The sequence below is a fragment of the Cavia porcellus genome, unplaced genomic scaffold (assembly GCF_034190915.1).
Source record: "Cavia porcellus strain 051 isolate PalLab524CR breed Dunkin Hartley unplaced genomic scaffold, mCavPor4.1 scaffold_25, whole genome shotgun sequence".
NCBI lineage: Eukaryota > Metazoa > Chordata > Mammalia > Rodentia > Caviidae > Cavia > Cavia porcellus.
The window spans coordinates 18,836,418-18,846,447 of record NW_026947508.1 but is presented as its reverse complement, the minus strand read 5'-3'; the positions used below and the strand labels follow the sequence as shown (position 1 = coordinate 18,846,447).

The 10,030-nt window shown below is 58.0% G+C and overlaps 1 long non-coding RNA gene across 2 annotated transcripts; it reads left to right on the top strand.

The window, feature by feature from the left end:
• The first annotated feature begins 528 nt into the window (after positions 1-528).
• On the top strand, positions 529-4,321 carry LOC134472963 (uncharacterized). 2 transcript variants are annotated; one of them, XR_010043022.1, is made up of 5 exons: positions 529-697; positions 891-954; positions 1,559-1,695; positions 2,298-2,620; positions 2,951-4,321. It is a non-coding gene; the product is annotated as an uncharacterized LOC134472963 (long non-coding RNA). The 2 variants fall into 2 exon arrangements; XR_010043021.1 differs by having other exon boundaries at positions 891-1,695.
• The last annotated feature ends 5,709 nt before the right edge of the window (positions 4,322-10,030 follow it).

Sequence of the window (10,030 nt, the reverse complement as noted above, 5' to 3'; positions counted from 1 at the left end):
GCAGTAGCTAAAATCCAGAAGTTTTTGCTGAATTAGACATAGGCTGAAAGTCAGGGGGATTATTAAAAATCCAGAGGGAGTTTGCATTCGGTTTGCTTCATCAGTCTCTCCTAGGTCTCACTCACCCTAAGAAACCAAAAAAAATCAAGAACCATGAACGCTACTGCCTAAATTTGTTTACTGCAAGAAAAACAAAGTAGACCTTCTACCAGAGGTCTTGGTCACAAAGGCAGCCTTGGTCCTGCACCAAAACACCATGTACAAAAAGTACGCGCGTTACGTTTCAAGAACGTTCAATAAACTGTGCTTACGTTTGATGAAATGCTTATTTTATGTATCATAAGATTTCCTGCTTTAAATATTTTTTTTTCCTATTAACAACCAGTGGTTTTGCTCTCATTGGACAAGAGGTTTCTTCTATTAATAGCACTTACCTCACAGGGCGGATGCAGAGAGGGAGATGGAGGCAGGGTATGCAAAGTGCTTGGCGGGATGCCTGGGCGCGGTTAACATCCAGCAAGTATCACTACTGTGATGGTCTTCGAATCTCGACCCCCAAGTAGCCAGTGAGCAAATGAGGCTCAGAGGAGAGACTGCCTAAGGTCGTGGGCTGCAGGTCGAGGCCTGGCTGTGCAGCTGTTCGCATGCTCAGGTCCCAAACTTTTATCACGTATTTTAAAGAAGGTGACATTCCCAGGTAAGAGGTCGGGAGCGCAGGAGTCTCCAGGCCCCTCTCCAAGGAGAGCCATGGATTCTCCTCAGATTCAAGGCCCACACAGCTGAGGTTATTGTCTCAGTGGTCTGTCCGTATTTAGCAGCCCCATGTGTTTTTATCTCAAAGCCTTTCATTCATGCCTTTAATTATTTGTCTCTGTGTCTGTCTCCTGCAGCAGCCTGGAGCCCCCTGGGGAGCAGACTTGACTCATGTGGGCCTCCCAGCCTGCCCAGCGCCTGGTGCGGGCGGGTGCCTTCTATGTATTCATTGGACAAACAAGCAACTGAGCAATGGGAAAGATGGGGTGTCCCATCTCCCCAAGTTCCCACCTGATCACAATGATGTCCCAGCTTCGTTTGGCTTTGGAGCCCTGCAAAGTTTCTCCAGGACTCTGAGATTTCCCTGGGGTCCTGGCTGGACGCTTGAAGCTCTGGCCTGCTCTTTTCTGTCCTTCTCATTGTCCAGTCCTCAGTCTCCCAGCCCCATAGTGTGGGGCAGGGAGAACCCAGGCCTGGGGTGAAGCTCCTGCCCTCCATCAGAAGGGTGTGGCTCGGGGCTTTGCCTCCCATCTGAGTCACCTCCAAGGTGTGGCAGGCTGACTCAGACCGGAGGTCCTCCAGCTTCCCAGGGGCCTGAGCCTGCCAGGGCAGGGCTGGTGGGGCGGGGGGAGGGGGTCGGCCCCACACCAGGAAGGTGTTAAAACCTCTCAGGGAGGCCTGTGGCTGTGGTCTATCTGTGGTCTCCCTGGTTTCTGCACGGGAACACTGAGCCTAGAAGCAGCAGCTGGATGTGGCAGGGGTGGCACACTGTCCCTGTCTGTTCACTTCCCCTCCTGAACTGCAGGTTCTGCAGGTTCCCCTACAGCAAGGGGCTGCCCGCCATCATGCCTCCTGGAGTGGCCCAGAGCTGGTGCTGCCACGGACTGCTGGACAGGGTCTCATTCAGTCTCCACAAAGACCCCGCAGAGCCCCACTCTGCAGGTGAGGCAGCGGCAGCTCCCAGGAAATACTCTGGGCAGACAGGGGAGCCGGATTCTCCAGTCCTGCTTGGCCCCTCGAGATCCTCACTCCTGACCACTTGTCCTCGAAGCTGAGGCTGCCAGTCCTGTCCCCCACTGAGAGGACTGACCAGTTCCACCATGGAAGACCAATCCTGCGCCAGACCCCATGATCTCCAAGACCGAAAACTAAAATACCAGGAAAGAGAAAAAAAAAAAAAAAAAATCCAATCCACACCTCCTCCACCAGTGTTAACCTGCCCTGTGTGGTCTCACTGACATGTTTCTGTGCGCACACACCTGCAGTAGTGTTTTGGTGGCAATAGGATTGTTTGCTAACAGATATTTCCTGAATGCCCACGGGGGCAGAATGATGCCAGGTGCCCCCTGCCCCTCACATCCAGGTCCTGCCACTTAGAAGAGCCCAGAGACATTATGGGCTGGGAGAACGGGTGCTGGGGGGATGGGCAGTGGCCCAGAGGTTCAGAACTCAGCTTTGGAGGGAACATATCTAGATTCCTGGCTGTGCGGCCACAGGGCACCACCAGACATCTCTGAGTTTTGCCTTCTCTGTCTGTACATTAGGAATCCTGGCACCTGGCAGAAGGGGGCTTGAGAATTTAAAGGTGGGATGCACAGTTTGTGCACGCTGGGTCATGTGTGCAGTGGGTCTCAGAGCCCTGTGCCGAGAGCGGTTCTTCCTGGAGCTCGCTGGGGGATGAGCTGGACACGGGTCACGGGAGACTCCTAACGACAGCCAGGATTTGAAATCCCACCTGTGCAGCCGGAACTCACTCCGGAAGACCCCGACCCTGACTCACCCTCCCTGCGGGTGGCTGATGTGGGTGTGATTCTCACCTGAAGAACCAAAGTCGGCTTCCCAGCTGCCCCAACCCTGAGGGATGAGGGTAGGTGAGGGGTCCGGACCGAGGGGCCCAAGCAGAAGTCAGAGGTGGGGTGGGCTCAGATGGTAGCATGCCAACCTTTGGGGGGCTGTTGACAGGTGTGTCTGGCAGGTGCCTTGCTGCCTGAGCGGATGTTGAGGCCAAACCAGCCAGATGAAGGGCGGGCAGGCCAAGGCGTGGGGGTGCTCCTTTTATTTCTCTGCCCCCCTTTCAAACCCCAGAGAGGGACAAACCCACCTCAGTGGTGATCGCCTCACTCTGCCGCCCCGCCCTGGACTCTCGCCGTGTGTGTGGGGTGCTATCTTTTCCCCAGGTGTCTCAATTTCTCCCCAGGAAAGGGACCACCTCTGGGTGTGTGTCAAACAAGAAGCCTGTCCTCAAGGCCCCAGTGCCCCTGCTTCGAGCTGGCAAGAGGCAACTGACCCAGGAGGAGGAGCCAGAGGACAGCTGGAGACCTGCGTTCCGAGGGCTGCGTGTGGCCCTGGGATGTGGCCTCTGTCCCAGCCCTGCATCGAGGGTCCAGCCACGGGGACTGGAGGACAGAGGGGCTGGGTGGGGACTGGCGTAGGGGCACTGGACAAGCCATGACGAAGCAGAGAAGCAATGAGTAAAGGCAACAATAACAAAACAGTACACACTGTGCTGCGCACAGGGAGCCTGTCTCAGATTACCTCATTTAACCGTCACAGGGGTCGCTTTTGTAGGCAACCACCGAAGACCACAAGATCTCAAGTCCAGCGGCCAGGGATCACTCAGAACTCTTTCCCTCCTCTCCCACAAGGCATCATCACGAGAGTCCCCATCCCAGAGGGTAGATGGGCCATGTCTGGGATCATCTGGAACATCTGTGGCAGAAAGGACGGGCTCAAATCATGTGATCACTAGTGATGCAGAGGTGGAGCTCAAGGAGGTACTTGCCCAAGGCTGCACCGCAGCTGAGTGATGGAGCTCGAATGTAACTTTAGATCTGAGTGGGCTAAAGCCCCACCGCTCCCCTAACACACCTGTGGCAGCCTCACAGGTGTCCCTCTGGTCCTTTGGAAGGGCTGTTTAAAACCGCAGTTGCCTGAAGGGTTTGGGTCCTCTAGAGGAACTGGCCGGAAGTCACACACGCAGCCTTGTCCTGGCCAGGCCGGGCGCCCTCAGCAAGCAGCCTCTCATGCCAGGTCCTCCCTTTCCCCTGCAGCAGGTGCAGCCCCTTCCCGGCCTCCCGTCTGGCCCACACCCCTCACAGGGCACAGGAAATGATGGCCAAGCTCCACTCCAAACCACAGGGGAAATTTTTTTGTCTGGGCTTGTCTAGAATCCAGCCGGGGCCCCTGGGCAGACATTCTGTCATTTGCAAAAGGCAGGGGTGGGAAGCGGGTGAGGAGGGGGCATGTGGTTCCTGCACTGTCTGGCCTTGGGATTCCCCTCAGCGGCCTGGAGCTTCGGTGGTACGGACAGACTCCCAGACCTGCCTACACGAACAGTCCTGGGGCTTCGGGCAAGCCAGACCCAATCACAGCCATGTGCTGGCTGGGGGATGGCAGGCTGGCACCACCCACGCTTGCTGTGTGACCCTGGACAGGTACCTTGTCCTCTCTGATCTCCACTCCCCACTGTGTCAGCATCATCTCAACTTCTACCTGGACTTGCAGGGAGGTTTCTGCCCCTGCAGAACTTAACTTTCTGATCCCAGCACCAAAAGAAAAATAAGCAAATAAATAGACAGATGCATTTTATGCTTTTTGTCTTTTCTTAGCAGCTCAGGGGCTTCTGGCTTCTCACATGTCCACCCTCTGGCATGGTAGGAGGGTACAGGGAGGTCTCTAAGGAGAAGCCTTTGTTCCACTGACTGCAAAATGCTGAGGGCGAGCTGCACACAGCTCTCCTCAGGACCAGAGCTTCTAGAAGCAGCCATGCATCCTGCCAAGGCCGCCCAGAGCACGGCGATCAGCTTTGGCCTGGCCAGGCCTCCTCTAGGACTCTCCTGAGTGGCAGAGGGCTGTGTCCTTGGTCTCCCTCGCTGCCAAAGCTGAACCCAAAAGCACAGGTGGACCGCAGCAGGAGGATGTGGCTGCCAGGCGTGTGTTGTCACAGACACACTGGAGCTGGACGGGGCCTGGACACATCTGTTTCTGTGGTGCTGGTCCCTGAGGTGGGATGGTTGGGTTCTGGGCCCTGTTCTGGTGTGGTCTCCTTTGAGGACTTTGGTCCAGACCCCACCCTCACTGGGTCTCAGCTTTCCCCTCTGTACAGTGGGAGACAGCCGGCTCTGGGGCCAGCCAGGACCTCAAGTGCTCTGAGAATCTGTGGCTTTGTGTTTTGAGGCCTGCAGCTGCAGCTTGCTGGAGATGACTCTTCCTGTGGCTGAGCATTTAGACAAGAAGATGGGCTGGGAGCGGAGGACTCGGCTGCTCAATTTTCTGTCTGTCCCCACCCAGCCTGAACCCCCAGGCCCAGCCCCCATCAAGGGAAGCTCCTGCACCCTCCGTGGTGTAGCTATGTGATCTTTGTCAAGTCATTCTACATCTCTGGCCTCTGTGGGGTGATGGAGTTGCAAAGGCTGGAGCAGGAGCAGCTGTTCTGGTCACACTACTCTCTTTCTGACTGCTATTGTCCTTGTTTGTAGGACCACTGGCGTGGCAAGCCCCAGTGGCGATAGAAGTCCGGTGTCTCCCGAGAGGGAGGGGGCTTCCTAGGCCGCAATCCCCATTTCTCACGAGCTAGTACTGTCTGGAGCCGCCACCCACTACCGAGTGGAAGGCAGACTCACCCAGTGACAGGACACAGCCAAAGCTTTTGCCGACATCCCAATCTTCTGATCTGCAGCCGTCAGCCTTCTCTAAAAGCCTGTGTCCTGTCTGTGGACTGGCTGATGCTGGGGAAGAAGTCACGACAAGGACTAGGGGGCTGAGGGTCAGCACCAGGGCCCGGGCATCCCTAGGGCCCCCACTCCTCCAGGGCCTGTTCAGCGGCCCAGGCTTCTCTCCTCCATCCCCTGGCTTCCTGCCCTGCTTCCCTGAAGTTGAGCTCTGGCTCTCTTCTCACTGCCCCTCACGTAGTCTCTGAAGCAGCTGGGACAGCCCTTCCACGAGAGAGTGATGGCGGGTGGTGGGCACCACAGCCTCTCGAGGCATAGAGCATTTGCCGTCAAAAGAGGACGTTGGGCAGCGAAGCCAGCCGTGAGCCTCCAGCTGGCACAGCCATTGTCCTCTGCCTGGTTCCTGCCTGGCACAGCCTCTTCCATAGCCATCTGTGCTTTCCTCCTGTGCCCTATGCCAACGTGGCTGCAGCCCCTGGCCACGGCCCTGGCCTGTGGGGGTGGTGGCTGCTGTTGTGGTCTCTCACATGGGCAGAGAGGGTGGCCCCTTTGCTGGAACAACCACCACCCTTCTCCTTCAAGCTGAGTCCTACCCGGGGCCTCTGCTGCCTGGTCAGGATGAGGAATGAGGGGGAGAGGCCGTGAGGAGGACCAGACTGATGGGGGACCCAGGCAGAAGAGCGTGGTTTGTCTGGCATGGCAGTAAATGCACAGAGAGGAGCTGGTGCCACCAGGACCCCTCACCCGGCCTGTCGTGGACAGTGACAGGAGGAAGTGACCAGACAGAGGTCTGTGGTTTGGGGAGGACACATCCAGGCAGGTGGGGGAGGGCAGTGCTTCAACAGCAGGAGGGGAGCAACTCGGCCTGCGGCAGGCCTGCTCTTCCCACCTCCTGGAGCCCAGACCCTTGTCATGGCTCCTGCTGGGCTGCGGGGACAGGCTGGTGCCATGGTGATCGGTGCAGGCTTTGGTACCGCACGGCCTGGATTTGAGGTTGCTCCTGCACTTTCTTGCTGTGAGATTACATGTAAGCTCCTGCCGTCCTCCCTCAGGCCTCAGTTTCTCTAGCTGTGAAATGGGAAATCGCTAGTGACTGCTGCACAGTGCTGTGGGGAGGCTGAGCTGGGACTGTCCTGTGAGGCACTCTGTTAGAGGATTGGTTGAGCATCTACTGTGTGCCACACTCTGCAGGAGACTTGTATGGGTCTGCAAGCACGAACCCAATTCCTGTTTTATGGATGAAAAGACTGAGGTTCAGAGGACTGAGTCCCCCAGGTGACAATTGACCAGGTCTCAGACTGGTCAAGGACGGCTTCCTGGAGGAGGAGGGGGCTGAGTTTCGAGGATGGGCATCCTCTGGGCAGGAGGGCCTAGCCTGGGCAGGACATTTAAGCTCCTGGGATTTCGCAAGTCCTGGGCTCCCTGGAAGGCCCTGGGTCAGAGGGTGGCTCTGGGTACTCCCGAGTCTTTCCAGGAGTCCTGTTGAGGGAGGGCCCTGTCAGGCTGCGTTCTCAGGCCACAGGGCCTCCAGTGAGCGTCAAACAACAAAAAGGCTTTTCTCACTCTGAATGAGTCACCAGACTTGAGAACAGGCAGACAGGGTCCCTGCTGCAGGAGCCGAAACCACACATCTGAAGAAGTTTCCCACGGCCGTGGAGGGCTTTAAATAGCTGCAGCAGAAGTGGAGGAGGGAGGTGAGGGAGAAGGGGCAGGGCCCAGGCTCTCCCCACCAGCCCACAGGGGTCCCCACCTACCCCAGGGCCCTTGGGCAGGAGCCCCTTGGAAGCTGGTGTTGATGGAACGCAGCCTCGGGGGAGCCCGCAGGGACCCAGAGCCTGGGGCGGGCCTGGGGACAGCAGATGGCCAGACAGTCAGCTGGGGAGACAGTCAGTCAGAGAGCCGGAGTAGGGGAGCCGGCCGGGAAGGGGGAAGTTGACCTCATTGTGCACCCTAGTGCAGCCTCGGGCCCCAGCCCTGCTTCCTCGAGGGTCACCTGACCTCCCTCGGCACCCGGCTGCCCCCCTGCTGTGCTTGGTTCGTGACTGCGCCCTGGGTGGCGTTTCCGGAGGCAGGCTGAGCGCCGGGACTGCTGACGCACTTGCCGCCCCCCAGCAGAGCGGGGTGAGAAGAGAGCCCCCCATCTTCTTTTCTCGTAAATGAGCTCACCCCCTAGCTCACAGGGATTCTAAGAAATGGAAGCTGAGCACCTGCTGCTCGCCCACAGCAGGATGCAGGCTGGGAAGTCCTTCCCTATGGGTGCAGGCAGATGCCCAGGCAGCTCAGCTCGGGGGTCCACGGGGCCTGGGTGCAGGTTCAGCGACTAAGCTGGGGGTGTCTCGGGAGACACCCTGGAGAGCAATGGCTCCCCCCGCCCCCTGTCTGGGAGTCAGGTCACCTCCCGTGTGGTAGGGCGGCCTTTGGGGACCATCCACAGCTCACCAAGAGTCATCGATTAAGGCTTGGAGAGGGCGGGGACTTGAGCTGAGATTCTGTGTGAGCCCAATCTATTACCATCACCTGTACCATCATCAAACATGCATCCCACACCTACTGGATCCCTTGGGGCGAGGGCACGGGAGTAAGAGAGACAATGTCTGACAGAGAAGAAAAGGTCGACGGGAGCCAGGACACTAAGCCTGGGGTTCTCTGCTGCTGTCTCATCCAGGCCTCGAGGATTTGAGAAAATACAGTCTAGGGCCTCAGCCCCGGTGATGACAGTGGTCTCGAAAGGGGCCCGGGCATCTTATGAGGCTCTTCTGGGGAGCAGACTGCAAGAGCTGAGGCCCCGGTGACTTCTGGGGGCTGCCAGTGAGGCTCACGCCACAACCTCTCCTCCAGCTGAATCAGCAGGCAGCAGCAGGCCCCGAAGAGGCAGGGAGCCATCCCAACCCTGGCTCTGGGGCTTCAGACAAGCGGTGCCACCCCTGGGAACCCATTTCCCTGTCTGCATAGAGACGCCCCAACTCCAGTGGGTCAGCCTGAGGATTCTCATGACAGTGCATAGGAGCTGTCATGATCCCAACAGCATCACTGGCGTCCTTGCTAGACCATGAGCTCCAGGGGCAGGGACCAGGCTGTGGCTGTGTGCACATGCTGTGTGCACGGCTTCTGCAGCCCTTGGGCACATGCTACACGTGTGCACGTGCACGTGTGCGTGCAGGTGTGTGCACACGCATTGCACCTGTGTATCCCACGTCTGGGTCTGGGCTGTTGTAGAAATGCGTGCCTGTGTGGGGCCCTTGGGCCTGGCTTTCTGTGCACATCTGACGTTGTGTATTTGTGTGATGTTTCCATATGCTTGCACACACGCACTTAGGGGGATGCCTTTGCACACCCACAGCAGTTGGGCCTTAGCCAACATGAGCCTGGAGCCCTGGGCACTCACCTCATGGTATCTGGAGGCCGTGGGCAGTGACTCTTTCTTGCCATCTTAGGAGACCCTCCCACCTTCTGAAGAGAAAGACTGAAAAACAGGTCAGGCCTGGGAGCGCCCTGGAGAGCAGCCGTTGGGGGCATCGGGCCCTCCTTTCCAGCAGGTCCTCAGAGGCATCGGGCCCTCCTTTCCAGCAGGTCCTCAGAGGCATCGGGCCCTCCTTTCCAGCAGGTCCTCAGAGGCATCGGGCCCTCCTTTCCAGCAGGTCCTCAGAGGCATCGGGCCCTCCTTTCCAGCAGGTCCTCAGAGGCATCGGGCCCTCCTTTCCAGCAGGTCCTCAGGAAGGCAGCCTGCTCTTTCCAACCACGTGCTGGACCCCCACTGCCCCCTCCCTGCTCTCAGCTGCCCCCTTCCTTGGCGTGGTGCCCCCGTGCACCTGCACAGCCGCTTCTGTGTGTACCCCACCTGCCTCGCACCGGCTGTTTGCCTGAATCACTCTCTTCCAGCCTCAAGACAGAGGTTCTGGAAAAAGCCCCATTAAACCAGCAAGCAAACTGAAGCTCAGGAAGTTGAATAACTCACCTGAGGTTACACAGCGAGTAAGAATCAGACACAAACAAGACTCCAAATCCAGGTCCCTTCCCACTGGGCCATGCTGCTTCCATGTTTTAAGTCACCCAAGCAGCCAGGCTTCCATAGCCTGCCCCAGAGGGGCTCATAGGTCTGGGCACCTCCCGTGCCCTCCCCGTGGCATAGGATGAGACCCAGGGCTCAGGAAAAAGGCTCCTGCCCACCTAGCAGGGATCGACAACTCACCACTGCTGCAGACAAGCCGGTTAGGCCTACAAACCTCCACGCCTACCCTAGTTGGGCTACCAGGAAGCCCCCAGCGGCCGATTGCAGGCAGCCTCTCCTGTGGTCCTACGACTCGATCAGCACCCCATCCGCAGAGTCCCTACTCTTCACACAAGATGTGCCTCCATTTGGTGAGGTCTCCGTGTTGGGAGACCATGTGGCTTTGATTTAAATTTCACCCTGGAAAAACAATGGGTTGGATTAAGGGAAGAAACAGTTGGTGAAGTGTCATGAAAAGAAAGGAGGGAGAAGGGGCCCTGTCGCAAAAGCAGCCCCAAACTTCCAACGCCACATTCCTGAGGTCCCTCCGGGTCTGCCATCCTGTTGTTGCTTCCTAGCCCGGCAGCTCCGGACTTCGTCAGTGGCAGGAGGCTTCCTG